The sequence below is a fragment of the Nymphalis io genome, chromosome 16 (genome assembly GCF_905147045.1).
Source record: "Nymphalis io chromosome 16, ilAglIoxx1.1, whole genome shotgun sequence".
NCBI lineage: Eukaryota > Metazoa > Arthropoda > Insecta > Lepidoptera > Nymphalidae > Nymphalis > Nymphalis io.
Genome location: NC_065903.1, coordinates 2,624,366 through 2,640,358, shown reverse-complemented (window position 1 = coordinate 2,640,358; position 15,993 = coordinate 2,624,366). Strand labels below are relative to the sequence as shown.

The 15,993-nt window shown below is 34.3% G+C and overlaps 1 protein-coding gene across 2 annotated transcripts in view; it reads right to left on the bottom strand.

Moving 5' to 3' along the window:
* The window catches only part of LOC126774472 (prolactin-releasing peptide receptor-like), a 69,696-nt gene that overhangs the window by 35,538 nt on the left and 18,165 nt on the right, over positions 1-15,993 (bottom strand). Inside the window, exon 2 of one of the 2 annotated variants that reach the window (XM_050496031.1) lies at positions 2,026-2,059. The exons of the other annotated variant lie outside the window; for it this stretch is intronic. The gene's annotated coding sequence lies outside the window, so the exon portion shown is untranslated. The remainder of the gene's footprint in view (positions 1-2,025; positions 2,060-15,993) is intronic. 2 annotated transcript variants of the gene reach the window in all.

Sequence of the window (15,993 nt, the reverse complement as noted above, 5' to 3'; positions counted from 1 at the left end):
TAGTCCAACATCCATAGTTATATATAATGTTAAACTTAGTTCCCGCGTGACTTTAAGGCGGGGTGATACTATCTAAAAGGGTAAAAAGTTTTGCTACGGCCAAGTATAATGTAATAAAAAAGTTTGAGTTTACATCGCGTAATTATACTTCTGCTATTTCTCAAGTTTGCTTATATATTTTTTTCGAACAGAGTCGAAGGCGAGCTCTAGTTCCATACCAGGGAACAAGTTTTTAGTAAACGTACAAATTTTTTCTACAAATAAAAGTTTTTTACTTTAAAATTTAATTTTGTTATAGAATATTTTTAAGCAGGTGAGTATTGATCTTCAAGAGTCTGTCTAGAGTCTAGATCTAGTAGCTAGATGTAAGGCTGCAGACTTCGAGGTCTTGGGTTCAAATCCGAAGTTAAGCCAATAAAAAGTTATTAAGTTTTTCTGTCGACAATTATTCTCAATAGCAGCCCGGAGTCTGGAGTTAGAAGTGTGTACACTCCCGTTCCTCGGAAAGTACGTAAAGCTTTTGGTTCTGTGGTTGAACTTTTTCCGGTCAAGTCGGATTGCCAACCCATCGGATTATGAGAGCTAGGGAATAGAGAGTGCACCTGTCTTTGCGTACACACTTGTGCACTATAATACGGCCTGCGCAGTTGGCTAATCTCTCTTGAAATTGGCCGCCGTGGCCAAAATCGGTCTGGAGGACTATTATTATTTAAGTTCATGGTTCATCGCGACCTAATTTCATTCTATAATATTTTTATAAATTATAGTGCTATGTTATTCGTTAGTAATAAAGAAGAACTTTGTTATTGTATTAGGTAGGTGTTACATGATGGTAAGTGGTCGCCATCACTTTAAAAACATTGGTATAGTAAGAAATATTAACAATACCTTACATCAACCAATTCAGTACCAACATCGGGAACTAAGTTGGTATGTCCCTTGTGGCTTGCACCTACCCAGATCGATTTGCACAAAGACCTTCCAAGTATATAGTTATGTACATCAGAAGTGTATTTTTCTTAAATACTATTTATTTAATTTTAATAAAAAAAATACTAAATATTTTTTTTTATTTTACTCCATATTTATTTATTAGTTTTAACTTGTATTAATGGATCACCATTTGTTGTGGGTGTTAAATATTAAGTTTGTTGTCTAACTTGATAAACATTTGTAACGCTGTGCTCAAAAGGTTATAATATATCCCTTGAATTTTGATTTCTATGAAATATTTCATTTTCAATATTCGTGGTAAAATAGCCACATCAGTATGTAGGTATTAACCATGATGTTAAATAGAAGGTGCGCTTTTGTGTGTCTATAATACCTTCGACACACGAAAACTTTACAGCTTCTCATTAAAATGAGATTAAATCCGGCGCTCAATGCTTTACACTTCGATCGTGCGGACTGAACATATTATATTAAATACAAAATCAGATTATAACTCCATACTAATACATAGGCGTCATTTTTTTTAAGCTCATACTATGTAGATGATGCAACGCTATTCGAAGAAGTTTTAAGTTTATAATATATAATCTTTTAGTCAGTCAGTAGGAGCCCGGTGTCTGGTGGTTGAAATTGCTTAAACATTTTTTAAATTTCTAAATTTTATTTTATTCATAATATTAAATTTTATTGACGCGGCAAGCGTGAAAACGTGTGCGTCCTGATGAACTAATCTTTGTACGAATAATATATTATATTAATTAGAATATATTATTTTTAATTATTATATTATAATTTATCGGACTTATTGGTTAAAAATAGATTTACTAAATACTTACTACTAGATAACGTTCTAAGGCTGAAACAAATAATTGTTTATCATATGTGTCATCTTTTTTATACGAGACTGATTTGACAGAAGATGAATAATTTGTATTCATTATTTTAAGTAAGGCTTTACATACGTAATTTTTTGGATTTTGGCTCTAATTCCGTGACCATAATACTGGTTTCACGAGACACGACGAAACTACTCGCTAATTATTACTATATACGAAAATTAATTTGACTGACCTTGTCTTTATCTGGTCTCTCCAATATATCAAACCTGAAAAAAAAAACGATTTTACTTTATTATGAATGCATAATTTATGTATACCTCTAGCCTTAGTTACGGCCCGTAATCCTCGCTTTGGTCATTAAAAACTATATCACCAGTTTAATAAATAATTTCTGACCGGCTTACTTAGACCGCGTTTTGTAAGCTTTGTTATAATAATTCAATTTATGTATCTATGAAAGCTTTAAGTTAGAAGGTAAAAATAGTTTGTTATGTTGCAATCCAGGCTATCAAATACGAATACACATTTATTCGTGGGAACATTCAATTTGTCTTCACACCGTAAAGAGTCTTTGGATAGATTAACAAGGGAGTTACGGGGATGCTATAAATTTATATGGCACAAGTTTTAAGACAAAAAATAATGCATTATGTTCGATTTTATGAATAATTTATTTTCCGTATATAAAATCCAAAGAAATGTTGTCCGTAAGATTTATGTTTTTTTGTATGCCTGCGTGTTTTTACTTCCACGCAGCATCACAATCTAAATGTCAGGTTAACTAACGATTGTTGAATTTATAAAGTTCGTTGTAAACTATAAAAGTACTTTTTTATTTAATAGTGTATATGATATGTTTTTATATTTGAAATGTTTGTTAATTTAGTTATATTTTTATTAATGATTTGTTAACTTCAATTGATTATATATAATAAGTTGAATGCCTATGGTAAAAATATATTACTTTGGTCAAAATGTATAGGGCACACTTTTACTGGATTTGATTCAGACGTCGCTATTCCACACGTTTCCAATTTCAAATGTCAATTGTAAAAGGTTGTAAGAAAGGGTTTTAAATTAAGTCCAAGGTAACTGTCACTTAAGACAAGACACCCTATCGGAAATGACACTTAACGCATGTAAAATTTCAAATAAGCTGAATCGGAGACGTTAAATTTGAAAAATGTCGTAATTTTTGTTGAATTTCGTAGAATAAATCTTAAAAGTGTCTGTATTATTATTGTCTTCTTTTGATATGGATAAAATGATATTATATTTATTTCTCTTCTTTCTTAACACAAAGGGAAAATTTACAGGTAAGTTAATTAAATAATATAAAACCGTTTTATAAAGTACACATTCCTTCGCGAGAGTACTAGATGAAATATTGACCAACAATATTTTTAATACTTAAAAAAATATTAATATTTTTTCATGGCATTAATCAAACTCCTATATGGATCTGTGTTGCGGCATTTTCAATGTCATATTCAAGATCTTTGCTTAGTATATTTTATATTTGCACGTTACATGTTGCATGATGCTTAATGATTGTCCAACATTTAACCAATAAACAATTTCAGAAAGATATGTTTTAGACCTGAAAAAAAACTGCTGTATCAGCTAAGTGGTCGTTGGTTGTCGTCGATAATTTGATTTATTATAAAATATTAATATATACATTACTTGAATTATTTAAAATTATATTGCATATGAATATTATATCACTTTCAATTTTTTTATCCTGAATCTCAAATTGTGATGCTGCCTGGTGATAAAAATGCTGCCTGCATTTTTAAGATACACCAAACGTACGAACAACACGTTTGTGGAATACAAATAAAAATACTTGAAACCCACAACACTGATTTAAATATGTATTTGTGCAAGCGTGTCAGGATAGGTAACCCCATTCATTTATTAATCCAATGAAAAATACAAACTTTGTATCGTTGTGTGCCACTTCGAAGGCTGTGTGTGTCTGTATTACAGACAGAATACGTCGTAGATCTCATGGTTGGCAGTGCAATGACAACATGAGAAATGAATCGTCAGTTTTCAAACTGTCATTTTGATTTACATTTATTAAAATAATTAACAAGCCTTTGTGAGTTTTTTTATGTTTGTTACAGCACGAATTAATTTAATAGTTATTTAAGATAAAGGTACCGATTTTTAAAACTTCTCTTAAATTCGTTTTATTATGAAAATAAAAGTGTTAACAGACAAAAAAAAATGATGTTCATACCATTTTATTAACCATTTTATCCAAGAACGTAGCACACTCAATAGCATTCGCATCGCATATTCACAAACAAAATTATATAAAAAAATATAACTTGAATATAGGTAAACGCCTGTGGTGCTACAAGTACTTTATTGTGGTGCTTAAAATGCGTTCTCGCGAAACAGACACGGTATATTTTCCACTTACTTTTTATAGCAGATTTCACAATCGCCATGTTTTATTTACGATAGCGTTCTATTCAAAACATTTAATGTTTTAATAAGGCAAACACAAGTTTGATGTTATGTCGCTTAATTATTTAGTTACAAAATTTATATATAGTTGAATATACCCTATTTAATAATTCCCCTTCGGGCACTAATGAATTAAATTTTAAAGTACCCACCGGTTCGTCAATTACCAATCAGTTCTGGCAATTAGTTACAATTTTCTACCAAATTAAATTACATAAGTACGTTAAATACAATGAAATTATTATAATTGCATTATTTAATTATATATCATAAATTAATATTATCGAATACTAATTACATTTTTTATCATCTATGTTTATAATCTACATATATTTTTGCGACGTTTTTATTAGTAGTAGAATCAAGAAATAAAAATATAAAATAAAAATTAAGTTCCTAGATTTAAATCAGTAACAAGATTACAAAAAAAAAACTAAAAGTACTGAAACGTTTCACTCAAACGTTGCACATAGAAACGATGCACTCAAAATTCACCTTAAAATTATAGTCTTATTGATTCGAAAGAGGTTTTACGTATCTGAAATATTTGCAATTTTCACGTTTTCTCGTACATTTAAAAAGCTACTATCTCCTATACTGATAAACATTTCTAGGTCGATCCCTACAACAAACAGACTTATGTAAGGCGAGATTGCTTTGAAAGAAGGTCAAATATATTGCTAGTGGACGTAACACAAATGTTCTTTACAATGCGGTTAAAAATGCAAGTCGTTCATAGAGTAATATACAATTCATTTTATGGTTATTCCATTATTAAAATCTTATGAGATCTCTTAGTTGAATTGGCTGGTGTTCGAAATTTGAATTTTATTTTTTTAATAAAAAAAAAGATAGTAAGGTTTTAAGATTAAGAGAATAAATAGTTAATCATGTGACATATCACGATTTTGTTTATATTTTATTACAAACTAGCAACTCTCCCGTCCTAACTTCGCACAAGTAGAATAAGGGTGTACATAAATCTTATATTAAAGGAAAAACATATTGTGTAATAGCTTGTATTACTATTCGGTAGCAATAGATGGCGTTAATAAAATCTGTCAGTTTCCTGAATCGCGCTATCTAGATTCGCTATTGAATATATATAATTTGAAAGTGTTTCTTAAAATGATCAGATAAAATAAATTATAATGTGAACGATGGAAAGCTCTTCCTTAGTTTTAACCCTTTGATCCCCCGATATTAGTACAGCGTAAACACATATAACAAAAACCTTTTTAATAGGTACATAAATAAAGAAAGATTATTGTGTGAAAAATTAAAAAATATATCGTGGAATCGAAAGCTTAGTATTACTAATATAATGAAACACATACGTAGACATCGGTAAATTTCACTAGCACAGAGCGATTCTGTAAGAACTAATTGCGTATCTCACTCTTGAAATGTTGATAATCGACTTACTGTTGGTGTCGGTCGGTCGTCGACAAACAAAATTTCTTTTAAATGTTATATTTGCAGTGATTTTAGATAATATCGAATATCACTTTCTGCCATTTTACGAACGTGCTCTGAGGTATGTTTCGGGTATATTAGGTAGGGATATTCTACAAAATCAAATTCGAAGCTCACACGAGGAAACGGTCGTGAATTTAGAAAGTGGTATGCGGCATTAAGCATAATGATTATAACATTTCAAGAATACAAGCATCAAATAGTATACCACTTTTTTTTATAGTATAGGAAGGCGGACGAGCATATGGGCAACCTGATGTTAAGTGGTCACCAAACGTTGGCATTGTAAGAAATGTCAACCATCGCTTACGTAGCCAATGTGCCACCAAACTTGGGAACTAAGATTTTATGTCCCTTGTGCCTGTAATTACACTGGCTCACTCTAAGTCACTAGGTGGTAGGGCTTTGTGCAAGTCTGGGTCATAGTCATAAGATATTCTGTCGCTAGACAGCAATACTTACTATTGCTGCGTTCCAGTTTGAAGGGTGTGTGAGTCAGTCTACAGGCACAAGGGACATAACATTTCGTTCCCAAGGTTGCTGGCGCATTGGCGATGTAAGAAATATTAACAATTTCTATGAGAGGTGCTCACCACTGGTTAGTGGTCACCACCTGTCAATCTGCCTACATACAATAAAAAAGTAATTTAAACAAATCTTCAATTAATAAGTAATTTTGTCGCGATGTACCATGAATATCAATTTATACTCAATTGTGTAAAAGTATTCTATAAAAAAATTGAATTTTAAATTAAAAAACTTTCGTTCGCAGTGAATTATTAAAGAATAGCACAATTGTACTTAATATAATTTTTAGTCTGTAGAATAAAAATGTTATATTTTTACAATATATTCAAGCGTATAAATGTTCTCAAATTGAAGACTATATTTTAATTAGTACTATGTGTGAGTAATAATAACAATAATCATTTATTTTCAGACAACAAAAGTCCATACAATTGAGATACAGCAAAAAATTACAAATTTCTTCCTATATTACTGTTAGTAACACTTTATCCTTAAAACTATGTTAAACTACATAATTAAACTATAAATTTAATAGTTACTATATACTCAATTGTAGCCGTAACTGTGATAATAATCGTTTTATCAAAAATATATATAACGGGGGAAAGGAAGAAGGCAAAAAATTTGTTTATTTTGGCAGAACGAACCAAACTTAACTTTACTGGCGGAACGACTCGAATCGATTTTTATAATTTGTAGCTTTGTAATTTTTTCCTTCTTCACTTTTCCACATAATCCTTACTATTGAGTTTATTTATTTGTTAACTAAACAAAACATAGCAAATATTCATATCACATTATTAATATGTAGCTTGTTCGATGAATATAGAAACTTGATTTGAAAATTCAATTGTTTGACTCATATTACAGTCTGTACAATATAAATGTAATTTGTTTAGTCTATGACAATAGTGCCGTAGAGAATTAATTTAACTTTAACAATATCGCTTACTGTGTATAAATTTCCATAAAATATGACACTAATATTTTATTTTTATAACCAGCCGTGTACTCAATGATACCCCATCGGAATCAACTGAATTTTCTTAAATATTAGCGTTTTTTGGTAACTTTGCATATACTCTCAATTTTACTTAAATAATATAAAACAAAAAAATGACTGTTGTTCATCAGTTTTGAGACTCAATATATTCACAACTACAAAATCCTCGACTCGAGCAAACGTGACAAAAATTTGACCATGTGAAAAAGCTTAAGCTGGAAGTTAAAGTCTAATTTTGTGAAAGACTGACCTTGGGACGTGTAGGAACGTCGGTCAACGGTTATTATAACCAACGGAATGGAAGCTTGGCTTGGATTGAAAATAGGATTTTATTCATTCTTCAGAAGCATAAACACCGATTTCCACATTTATATATAATCATACATCACATCATCAAGAATGGCAAACTTTTTTATAAATTTTCATCGCCAATTTCACCCTCGTAAGTGATAAATTTTCCATAACAATGTAGTAACTGATTTTTACTCTTAAGCAGAAGCCTAAGTTCCTAATTCCAATTTTACCCTCTTATTTAATGAATTGTTAAAAATGTCTTGTAATCATAAACAGAAGTCTAAATACCAATTTCCATATTTCCAAAGGTTTTATTTCATCTCTTAAGGGGCTAATTTTGAAAAACCTTTTTTAGTGTTCACCTACGTTTCGTAAGAAATTAATGTGCAAAATTTCATCTTATTAGACCTCTCTTTAGACATCTTATTATTGGCTTAGGCTGTACGTCAGCCAGTGCGGGTCAGTCAGGCATTTTATTAAGTAGATATAGTATATATATGATATAGATTTTTTGGATTTATGAACTAAGCTTGATAAGGATTATTACCATAAAAGAATGCCTTATATTATATTCCTTTATACAATTTAATGCAATTTTAACTCACAATAATTTAACAGATTACATTTATTTAATTGAACAATTGAACTCCTGTGAAAATCCTACTAAAACATTATTGAATTTGCATTTTAATTTTTGCAGAATATGTGATAGGTGCATTAAAAAATTAATGTGTTATATTATATCATCATATACAATTAAATGCAAATCTCATTTACAACAAACTAAAAATATTACTTTTAAGAATTATATATTATGTTTACGTGTAACCCGTATTATTAGCTTTGGTGCTCCTTTTTAAATTTATTTACTTCAATTATTTTTATCTGACCAGTGTTGTTACGAGTAGCAACGTTAAACTTTAACTATAAACAAAATTCAGACTGCCTCGTCGGTCTAATGGTTAGATATAAAGACGCAGATCTCGAGGTCGTGGTATGAAACCTGTGATGAAAAATACTGGGTTTTTCTGTCGACGATTCTTAATAACAGCCCGTGAGTAGCAGTCTGAGAGATGGAAGTTTGTAAACTCCTGTGCCTCAGAAAGCACGTAAAGTCGTGGATCATGTGCCTGAACTCTTAGCCGTCGAGTCAAATTGCTGTCCCTTCGACCTATGATAGTGGAGGAATAGTTGTGCTTTGCACCTGGGTTTGTGCTGTCCTGCGCAGTTGGCGAATGTTTCTTGAGATTGGCCATTTTGGAAAAGATCAGTCAGAAAGGACAGCATAAGTAAAATTTATTAGGATTAAAATACATTTATTTTAAAGTAAATTATAACGTAATTTTCTCAGCACATTATGAGAAAAAGTTTAAATATAAATAATATGTACAACATCTAAATTATATAAAAGTTTGTAAGCGAGCGACCACGGAGTTCAAAATAAAATACGTGATCGAAACTTTTACTTCGGAACTAAAAGTTAAATGTTTCCGATCCTTTCATTTTATTTAAGTTCCCAAGAGATCATTGTAATAAACATACGTAGAGCTACTATTTTTCTAAACTGTTAAATTTACGGGCACACTTATTGGTACAGTGAAAATTAATAGTCTGTAAATATTCTACTGGGCTAAGAACTTTTCTTATGTTGATGAGAAGGTTTAGAACTTATTCCACCACACTGCTCTAAGAAGATACACACGTAGATTTTCGTCCGTCACATGCAGGTTTGACATCCCGGGTTTGAACTAATAGTAGTCATGTAATAATGCAACGAATGAATCACGTTATCAGTATTTTTATTATTAAAGTTCCGATTTCATATATCAGATGGGGAATGACAGCGTCGAGATCGCTCCATGACGAGAGCGTTACAAATAAGAAACATTTCTCGATAAATAACATGAGATAAACGGGATTTTGTTAAATAATTCTATAAGTGTATCCAACAACACGCGTAGGAGCAACGTGGTATAATAATCTCTAACCATACTCTTTAAGCGGAGAGAAGGCTTAGCAGAAGGACATCAAGAGGCTGTTGACTTTTTGTTGATTTTGAATCAAATTAACTGAAATATTTACTTAAGAAGTAAATATATTTTTCGGAACTGTATCAATTCATTTTTTGTAAGAACATAAAACTCTTAGGTTATTAAAGTAGCTTTGATCAATAAATGTCTGGCATATTAAATTTTCCGCAACAAAATCATTTACCTCGAAGAAAATTTACTTTGAATCGAAGAAAGTGTCTAAGATTCGAGTTATTATTACATTTCTAGTGACTAACGGTTTAGAAAAAAATAAACTGACTTATTTTATGTTAGGAAATGACAAATATATACGATATTATTAATTAATCATTTTGACCATAATATTCACTCATCAGCATGCGCCCTTATGCCATTTTATCATCTTAATGAATACCAAAAAACCTGTAGGAAAATTTTTTTACTGCCTGCTTCATGCAATCATTCCTTGAGAATTCTTTAGCTTGTCATAAGGGTTTCAGGTTTGTTGAAGTTTTATTGTTTGAGGTATTTATGAGAACAACAGACACAACAAACCTGCTACAACTATTTATCTTACATGTGATTACAATGTAAAGCACGGTCTCTATTCTATTTAGCCACATCAAATAATAAATGATTGTAACAATGATGAACGTCATAACAAAATACTTAAGGAATAAGATTGAGTAAAAATGTAAAACCTTGAACGATGGAACTATTACTTTCAAAAAACGCAATTTCTTTTTATTATATATGATATCATCATTATATATATAATGATGCATTATATTGAACGCAACAATATTTAAGAATATATAATTTTCATTTTATTATTTTTATTTTTAGTATGATATATCTACTAATATATAATGGATTTATTATTAATTAATCCTTAATTATCCCGGCTACACGCTTGAAGAATCCTTCAAAGCGAAAGCCGGAGTATGCTTGTTCGTCAGGACGGATGTTTGCTGTCACCGACTGCGCTGCTTGGAGGACCCCTCCTTCTCCATGTTGGTGGTACGTGTGGACCTGGTTCGTCAGAGCCGAGTCTACGTGTGCCTCTACAGATCCCACAATGGTGACTTGGAGACAAGCCGATTATTTGACCATCTTAGTCGGGTGGCAGATGCTGCGCAAGAGCAATTTCCTAACGCGGAATTGGTGTTTTTGGGGGACTTTAATGCTCACCACGAATCCTGGTTGAAATCCCTCAAAACTGACCATGCTGGAAGGACTGCTCATGCTTTTGCTCTCACACATGACTTGACCCAACTGGTTGATCAGCCCACCAGGATCCCAGACATTGATGGGCAAGCACCTTCTCTACTGGACCTTCTGCTGACTTCTCACCCGGTGGAATATCAGGTTGTGGTTCAGGCTCCTCTTGGCTCTTCGGATCACAGCCTTATTTCTACCAGAGTGCCACAGGCCAAGCTGCCGCCACTAGCGGTATGCAAACGTCGCGTTTGGCACTATAAGTCGGCGGATTGGGACGGTATGCGCGATTACTATGCGTCGGTCCCTTGGAAGGAACGTTGCTTCAGTGGGAATGACCCGACAGCTAGTGCCGCTGCTGTTGCTGGCGAGATCATGCTGGGAATGGAATACTACATTCCTAGCTCAGATCTCGTCAGTAGGAGTACGCGTAACCGTTGGTTCACTCGTGAATGTGCCGATGCTGTATCAGCTAAGCAGGCGGCATATCGCAAGTGGATCAACGGCTGCATTAGCGGGGCATCTAACATTGACTCACTGAAAGCAAACTATAATAAAAATTCCAAGTCCTGTAGAAAGGCATACACGAGAGCGGATGCACAGCGCATTGTACAGATTGGTCATGACCTTGTTTCGCATCCTAGGGGCTCCCGTAGCTTCTGGCGTCTGACCAAGTCTGTGCAAAACAATTTCTGCCAACCTTCGCTGCCACCGCTCAGAAATCCGGACGGATCGCTAGCTCACAGTCCGCAAGAGCAAGCTGATCTCCTGGCTAAACTCTTTGCCGACAATTCCGTCATCGATGATTGTAGTGCACTGCCACCTACAATACCTGCATGTGGCCATACGATGCCTGACATTAAAATCAGGCAACGTGATGTGCGTGCGGAGCTGCAATCACTTGATGTACGGAAAGCTAGCGGTCCCGATGGAATACCAGCCATAGTGCTGAAGAAGTGCGCAGCGGAGCTGTCTCCTGTGTTAACGCGCCTGTTCCAACTTTCTCTCTCTTCGGGAAGTGTGCCGGAGGCTTGGAGAAGAGCTAATGTGCAAGCGGTTCACAAAAAAGGGGATCGGTCTGACCCGGCAAATTATCGGCCAATAGCTATCACCTCAGTACTTTGTAAGGTGATGGAACGGATTTTAAACAACCAACTGATCCATTACCTAGAAGATCACTGTCTAATTAATGATCGTCAGTACGGGTTTCGACCAAAACGGTCCACAGGTGATCTTCTGGCGTACGTAACACACCTCTGGGGTGAAGCTATCGACAAGCATGGAGAATCGTTGGCTGTCAGCCTCGATATCTCCAAGGCTTTCGACAGGGTCTGGCACAGAAGTCTTCTCTCCAAGCTACCGGCATATGGTCTGCCTGCTCAGCTATGCACCTGGATTGCCAGCTTCCTACACAAGCGTAGCCTTCGTGTTTTAGTAGATGGTTGCGCTTCACAATTCTATGTAGTGAATGCTGGGGTCCCCCAGGGATCTGTGCTATCTCCCACACTCTTTCTTTTGCATATCAATGATATGCTCTCCCTTGGGAACATACATTGCTATGCAGATGATAGTACAGTGCATGGTGGATACCACGGACGCGCAGTGGCTGGGCGGGCGGAAACTGAGGAGAGGCGGGTGAATCTTGTCATTGAACTCGATAGGACGTTAGATCTCATCGCCAAATGGGGCTCTGATAATCTTGTTGAGTTTAATGCCAAGAAAACACAGGTATGCGCTCTCACGGTGAAAAAGTCAACATTTTCCCCTCTTCCCTCCCTCTGTGGTACTCCGCTGGTGATGCAAAGCAAAATCGCCATGCTGGGGATTGACGTTCGCTGCGACCTTAGTCCAAGGGATTACATCGAGGCTGTTATAAAAACAGCTTCACGGAAACTCGGAGTTCTGAACAAGGTGCGGCGCTTTTTCACGCCACAACAACTGTGCCTGCTGTACAAAACACAGGTAGGGTCTTGCGTGGAATATTGCTCGCACCTTTGGGATGGCTCCGCTAAGTACCTACTTGAGGCCTTGGACCGGTTGCAGCGACGTGCCGTACGCATTATTGGCGACGTAAAGGTCACAAACACCCTTGAACCTTTACAATTGCGTCGTGAGATAGCAGCACTGAGCGCTTTCTATCGACTGTATCACGGCGAGTGCTCTGAGGAATTATTCTCTCTAATTCCTGCTTCCCCCTTCCTTCTTAAGTCCACGCGAGCTGGTTCTCGATGTCACCGCCTAACTGTGACATCAATTCCATCGCGAACAAAGAAATTTGGCAACTCCTTTCTTTGTCGCACTTCCAAAAAATGGAATTCCTTACCAGCTCACGTATTCCCCTCCTCTTACAACCCGGGTTCCTTCAAACGAGGCGTGAAGAGGCATCTTGCGGGCCGGCAAGGCGAAGGCGGCTAGTGCAGAACGTTTTTCCCGTCTGTACTGGCCGTCGTCGCGTTTGGACTCTACTACCACTTACCATCAGGTGGAGTAGAGTCATTTGCCCTCCCGGCGATATAAAAAAAAAAAAAAAAATGGAGCGGTACGGCTGTTTGGTAAGTTAAGGCGAAACTAATCGTACGAAAACTGGCGAAATATTTAAGACGTCTACAAAAATATTATTTTATGTAATACCTTTTTGAAATGCTCGGCAATAAATTGTGAACAAATAAGAACTTTTCACATTTTAATATTAAGTCTACAATATTATTATAACAGCTTAATAAAAAAAATCCTTGATAAACACTGTTTAGTTCTTAATAATTACGGAATTACAGACACTTTGTTTCGGCGCCATCTAAAAGATTTTTTATCATTCGTGCCAAATCTAAAGCTGAGTTAATCTTCTCTCGGATAATAAAAAAGGTATTGACATCATGGAAATATTCGAAAAATAAGGAGTATTCAAACAATAATATTTGTCGTTTAAATTTCACTTGGTGTTAGTATCTTGTGTAAGCCCACCTGGGCATAAACTTTATCACGCATTCTATCGCTATACAAGAATACTTAATATTGCTGTGCTAAGTTTTAAAGTGGGAGTGAGCCATTGTAACTATTGACACAAGGGACATAAATTCTTAGTTCCCAAGGTAATGTAAGGAAAAGTAATGGCAAAATAATATAAAACCTTCAAGGGCTAAAAATCACCTAAAAAATCAGATGTAGTAAAATACCAAAATAAATTACAATAATGATAAAAATGTTTGTATCTATAGAATATATATGTTATAGACCTAGAAAGTGAATATGTTTAAACGCAATAATATGTAAATATATCAATATATAATACTACGATTACTCTGATTAATACAAAAATTCAATAAATAGCATTTATTAGGGAAGATTAATGGTTACTATATAAGTTGGACATGAGAAATGGAGCAGTAACAATAAACCTTAAACAATCTGACAAATTTTATTTATTTTTTTATTTATATAAAGGCAAGGTGTGAGTGAAGTTTTGTGCTTCAACGCAGGGAACAGCTTATAAATAAAAGTATATATAATTTAATACATTAATAATACTTATCGTAATTAATATATAGTTGTCAGAATAAGATATCTAATTATTAGGTTATAAATTTGCTAAAAGGTTTTTATAATTGATTGCACAACAAATTGAAATCACAAAGATACTTTATTCTCTATCAGCCTACCTTAATGAATACAATCGGTTGCCAGAAGGTGTGCAGAACAAAAGTTAAATAAAATAAAATATATTATATACAAACATGCATATTATTTTTCCACGTTAATACTATATCTTAAAATACCTAGCTAAATATTGGACGATTTTAATATTTAACCGGTAAGAATTATTCCGTTAAAACTTTCAAATGTTGAATTTTGGATAAGGGTGAGGGTGCGCTATTAGAAATGCAAATAAAACAATATATTTATAAAGGCATGAAAAATAAGTGTAAAATATATAATTATTGGTTTTAGCAATGGCATTGAAAACTTCTACTTTGTTAGGATGTTGCGAATAGCTGGAACACCTTTTTTTGAAGAACTTAAACAGAAATACTTGAAAATTTCCAAATTAATTACTCTAAATGTTTATCATAAATATGATGAAATTATACGAAACTAGCAATTATCAGTCAGTCGTTCAGTTGTTTGCCTTTTCTAAGTGCGTGTCTTTTGGGATTGTATCTAAAGTGATTCTTAATACTACATATAGAAATACAGGTCTTTTACATTGGGTGAGTCAATAATAAATGACCCTGTTTGAAGTTTGGTTTGAATCTTAATTGAGAATCTTTAATGATGATCGTGGAGTCAAACCTATAAAACGTTGAATTTTCATGAGCCTTATTTGCCTTTATAATTCACTTCGTGTTCGGTGGTGAAGGAAAATATCGTGGTTATGTGTCTAATTTCACTTCTGACACAAGTATATCCACCATCCATACAGCAGTGAAGTAAACAGCTGTTACTTTACTTTATATGGAGTTGGACAGCTTATTTATTAGACGTTAGTCTACAATTATAATAACGTATTTCTACCACATTTCGACTACTAATCTCCAGGGCTAGAATAAGAGGATATTTTATACTACTGTGTTTGAGCAAAAGGTACAGGCTCTATTTCCTCACTTATATAATATCTGATAAGACCGATACATTATATAATATGGTAAGCATGACCGAAGCCAATTCAAACGAGAACCAAATGCTTCACGTGATTTCCGGGGCACGAACCACTGCCAATGCGCTAATTCCGGGTTATATTGAAAATTACGAAGAGGCTGCGGGGTCATGTTGCAAATATATATAACGTTTTGTGCTATGCTGTGCTCGTGCTTCGGAGGAGCTTACCTCGGGGGTGGTTGGAAAGTGATCTTGAGCCTTAAAATCCTTACTAGTGCGTACCGCAGTACGTGGTCATCTCGGCTGCCATTCGCCTCCGGGCCATCGGATATAGAATACGCGACGTCCTCACCTCACGCGTTCACAGCTCCAGGGTTACGCCCTATCTTTTAAGCCCCGGGCAATGGGGGCAGATAATCTAGTTACTAGACCACCCAGCAGTCAAACTATATAATATATTTACGAAGTCACCAATATTGGAACGATGTTCATATTTACGAAAATGAAACTCTGAAATGGGACGAAAGTTCGAAATAATTTGAAATTTTAATACGCTCGGGCGGAGAAAGGTCGATTGAATGCGAACTTTATTAAACAT